This window comes from Crinia signifera, chromosome 11 (genome assembly GCF_055691185.1).
Source record: "Crinia signifera chromosome 11, ASM5569118v1, whole genome shotgun sequence".
Classification (NCBI taxonomy): domain Eukaryota; kingdom Metazoa; phylum Chordata; class Amphibia; order Anura; family Myobatrachidae; genus Crinia; species Crinia signifera.
In genome coordinates, this window is record NC_139227.1 from 31,534,709 (window position 1) to 31,540,088 (window position 5,380).

A 5,380-nucleotide genomic window follows, 5' to 3' on the forward strand; every position below is an offset into this window, starting at 1 on the left:
GATCCGTGATGTGTGCTGAGTGATCCGTGGCGTGTGCTGAGTGATCTGTGGCGTGTGCTGAGTGATCCGCGATGTGTGCTGAGTGATCCGTGATGTGTGCTGAGTGATCCGTGACGTGTGCTGAGTGATCCGTGACGTGTGCTGAGTGATCCGTGACGTGTGCTGAGTGATCCGTGACGTGTGCTGAGTAATCCGTGACGTGTGCTGAGTGATCCGTGACGTGTGCTGAGTGATCCGTGACGTGTGCTGAGTGATCCGTGATCCGTGATGTGTGCTGAGTGATCCGTGCGGGCCAGTGTTCTGTGGTCACAGAACACTGGCGATGACTCGATTGTGACTGCAGGCAGTATCTATCTAGTCAGGTGATGGCAACACACGGAACCGTGCATCAGCCGTCGCCGGGGGCACACACACAGTGATCCGTGCTTAATTTCTAAGCGATCTAGTGAGATGGCGTAGAAATAGCCCTCGTGTCCCCCCGTGTGTAGGCCCCTTTACACACAGCTGCTCACAGACCTGATTACAAGCAGCCGAAAATTGATGAACTGTGAATGCGTATTGGCTGCAAGGCCTGTGTGCGATACTGACCAGCGATTACGTCCTGCTACTTTGTCTATTCACAAGCCGTGCGCAGGGTGATTGACAGGAACCCTGCGTCTGTGGGTGGTAACGGACCGTTTAATGCTGGGAGCGCCATGGAAACCACAGGTGTGTCTGAGCACTTTAGGGGAGGGTGTGTGTTCTTGGCTCCAGGCCGGTTATGCCGCTGACTACGTCTCTGGCTACTCCTAGCTGGTAATGTCTGGTGCCCAGTGCAAAAACATGCGATGGTGAGCCAGTAATGAAGAATTATGGTCATTTTCGCGAAGTCTTTACACAGGGTCCACATCCATCCGCACAGCGGGATTTCACTATAGTGTGGGGGGGGGGGGGGGGGGGGGGCGTCTACCTGACTGCTGGCCGCTGCACTTTGGTGGCAGTGCAATCAGGTCTGAATTACCCCCACAGCCCCATAGAGCTGCAAATACTTTGGTGCAAATTTGGGCTCCGGGAGACACAGTGGTGGGGTTTTTTAGGGAGTGCACCCCACTGGGAAATTTTTTGGGGGTGAGCGCTCTCTAAAATAACTTGCCCAGGGGGGAGCACTCCCTAAAAAAAACACCACTACAGGGGTTAATACATCGCCCTAGCCGCTAATTGCTGGGGGGTTTGAAGGGGACAGCTGCACCGAGCATCACTCAGCGGGCTGTCCCTAGCACACGGTAGGTGCGCTAGTAATTCATTTAAAAATCGTTATCTCCCAGTTACCGACGAGCGGGACTGCCTGGGAAAATGTACAGAAAAAAGTGCCAACTCTAAATCCCCATGTAGACTAGATGACTAGGGGCACGTCGATATTATTCAATGAGATTGAGTGTACACTAAACGATGTTGGTAAATGATATCGCTCAGTGACATCACCAGGAACGGCTGAACATGTGGGGCGTTGGCTATACAGCAAAAGTCAACCTACATTCTCATCTAGTGTGTATGGGGCTTATGGTAGCTATATGTTTCTGCTTAATGCAATACATAAATACACCCCCCTGAGTGTGACAGTGCCCCTGTAACGGTGTGGTGTAAGATGGTACCTGAATCTGGACTTGCCGGCTTCGGATCTTCACGGCCTCTTCTTGGAAGAACCTGTGACAGGGAATGGCACAACCCAAGGAGGACCCACAGAAGTGACACTACTACAATTAGCAGCAACAAAGATTTATTTTAAAAAAAGATACTCGTACCGGTTGCTGCAGTGCATTTACACATATATAACCATCAAGAAAAGGTGTAACATGTAAACGTTCAATTTAAGGCATTAAAGAGATAACGATTGCAAATAGAATGACATCATGGTGATAAAAATACAAAAGAGAAGAGACATTAAAGAGAATAATATTACATCACTAAGACACTATACTGCATATATAACACTATCACAAAATATCCGACCGACAGGTGGCGCTATGCACCCTGTGTGTACTGAACTGTAGTCCCTGGTGCAAAACAGTCACTGCACTTGGAGAAAGGTCCCGCGACGGAAATCCTCACAAGAGAGAATAGTCCCTAGCTTAGTGTGCACACTAACTTGTGTAGAACATTAAAGGTTAACAATCCTCTCAAGAGGGACAAGCAAGCCACCTGTTTTAGGGTGACTTCTTGTAAGGTATTGGAACTATCCGTGCTGCAGTAATAAACAGGGTACAGGATGTCAGTCACTAAAGTGGACCTCCAATGATGTGTGCTGTCAGGAGGGGATAGGACTTCAGGGGGTACCCCTGCTGGGGTGCGGGCTTGCTGTTGGGGTATAGGGCTCCCCGGTACCTTAGTTCTGGTGCCAGCTCCTGCTGGTAATGACTCTTGGCCTCTGCTGCTCTGTGGGGCTGTCCTCTGAGTGACTCCCAGATGGGTTGCAGTGTCCCTCTCTGCCTAGTTCTGTGCTGTAGGTCTCTGCAGTCATCCCTTCACATGGTGCTCACCCCTTCTTCTGGTCAGCAGTGCTGGCTGTCATTCACTGCTGGGTCCTTGCTCCCAGTGCCTGGTCTCAGATGTGTGCTTCTCTCTGCACAGCATCTCTGTCTGCATGCTTCCTGGCTCAGGATACAAGCTCTTCTCCCCTCTGCACACTTTCTCTCTCACACTGCTGCTGGGATCACCTCTGACCTAACAGCTTCCTGTCTCATGTGCAGGGGAGCTGGGACACTAGGACACTAGCTGAGTCTGTTAACCCCTCACAGACCTGCAGCTTCAACAAGCAAAGGAGGTTTTCCTCTGAGCAGCATTGGCTGCAATTAAAATCTCTTTGGGGGCACAAGAGTACACCAGGGGTGGACTGCCACAAGTACTTTACCAGCTATGCTGCCAGTGATCTCTGCAGGAAGTATGTAACTGTGTAGCATGGGGGGTAAGTGTGCACCATTGGGAGGTGTGTAACTATAATGGTAAGGGGCACTATTGTGGGTATTATGCGCAAGCAACATTAGTGTGGGCATTTTGCATAAAAGGCATTACTGTAGGCATAATGGGTAAGAGGACCCTAGCATCAGCCCTCGGTGCGCCCACCTGTAAGGGAACTGTAGCACGGTAGTTAATAGCTCTGATTCCCCGCTGGTAACCCCCCTGGTCACCAGTGCGGATCCCTGTGCTGTGCTGAATGAGGTCACGTGACGCACAATGTTGGGTCCTCCCACCTGCCCTTCTCTGCTCTGTCCCTACAGTGGTGACGGTCTGGTGCACCTAAGGCAGTGATTTTCAACCTTTTTACCTTGCGGCACACTAAATAAGATTTTAAAATTGCCAAGGCACACCATGAGGTCCCCACAGGGCAAAACACATTGCCCCCCACAGGAAAAAAACAAACCTATTGCCCCCCATATAAAAAACACTCACATTGGTCTCCACAGGTAACACAAATAAAATACATTGGCCCTTTAAATGAAAAGAAGGGACCAATAAATAACACTTGAACTGGTGGTGGCTGTAAACAAGTTTGGGCATCTCTAGATCTGGAGGCACACTTGAGAACAGCTCAAGGCACACTAGTGTGCCACGGCACAGTGGTTGAAAAACACTGACCTAAGGGGAGAGGTTCTGCAGGAGAAAGAGCCAGTGGGGTACTGTGTGGCACCTGCAGGATAGGGGCGGTAATAGTGTGTGTTGGAAAGTGGCAGTTTGGTGCTGTGTGGCACCTGCAGGATAGGGGCGGTAATAGTGTGTGTTGGAAAGTGGCAGTTTGGTGCTGTGTGGCACCTGCAGGATAGGGGCGGTAATAGTGTGTGTTGGAAAGTGGCAGTGTGGTGCTGTGGGGTACCTGCAGGATAGAGGCAGTATAAGGGTGTGTTGGAAAGTGGAAGTGTGGTGCTGTGTGGCACCTGCAGGATAGGGGCGGTAATAGTGTGTGGTGGAAAATGGCAGTTTGGTGCTGTGTGGCACCTGCAGGATAGGGGCGGTAATAGTGTGTGTTGGAAAGTGGCAGTGGGGTGCTGTGGGGTACCTGCAGGATAGGGGCGGTAATAGTGTGTTGGAAAGTGGCAGTGTGGCGCTGTGGGGCACTTTCAGGATAGGGGCGGTATTAGGATGTGGTGGAAAGTGGCAGTTTGGTGCTGTGTGGCACCTGCAGGATAGGGGCGGTAATAGTGTGTGTTGGAAAGTGGCAGTGGGGTGCTGTGTGGCACCTGCAGGATAGGGGCGGTAATAGTGTGTGTTGGAAAGTGGCAGTGGGGTGCTGTGGGGCACTTGCAGGATAGGGGCGGTATTAGGGTGTGTTGGTAAGTGGCTGCGTCACTGGCGCTCAGTCTCATTATGAGAATAAATAATATTCACTCAGCAATCTACTGTCACAGTGCAGATAGGGCTTTATGGCCAACTGTGCTCAGCATTAGTGCAGCGTATATATAGTAACTTGGACCTAATTGTGTGGAGTTTGTATAGTCTCCCTGTGCTTGTGTGGGCTTCCTCTGGGTACTCCAGTCGCCTAACACACTCCTAAATCATACTATGTTCACGCGTGTGCGTGTGCGTGTACATGTGTTTAGGGCAGACTATATGGGCCAAGTGGTTTTTATCTGGGCCAGATGTACTAAGCTGGAAAAGTGATAAAATGGAGAGTGATAGCGCACCAGCCAGTCAGCTACTGACTGCCATATCATAGTCTGGGTTTGAGAAATGGCAGTTTGGGGCTGATTGGTTGGTGGTTTATCACTCTACATGTTATTACTTTTCACGGCTTAGTACATCTCACCCTCTGTGTTTCTTTGTGTACACCTGAACAATACATCCATATGTACTAGCCCCTTAACCCAGGAGCTATTAGTTATCCATGGGCTTACAGGGCATGAATATTGGCACGGTGGAGGGCCCCAGAGATATCAGTGTACTAGGCCCTGAGATTTCTGTTGCTGGCCCTGGTGCAGCATGCAGTGATGTCATAATGAGGTCACAGAGGCCAGTCAGGTGCTAGTGTCCAGTAACTGCCATTACTCTGTGCTAGTGACAGTTGGTGGTTGGAGTTCAGTCATGTCCAGCATGAATTTCGGTGAAAAGCCAACTGAGGGTCCCCCGGCTGTGAAGCGTACTAAGCTGGAAGACCCAGATAAATGTGCCTTTATGGCAGCACTGGCTCTTGTTCCCAGACAGCAGGCAGAGGAGATGAAGACCAAGGTCCCCGAGAAGAGGAAGAGGATACAGAGACCAAATCCTAAATTTGTTAACAGCGCCAGAAACCCGTTTGTGTCTGGCAAAGGATATATCCCTGAGTGAGGATGAGGAGGAGGAGACAGAGAGGAGGAGGATGAGGAGGAGTTTCAATAGACATATAGATTACTAAACTAATGATAAGAATAGG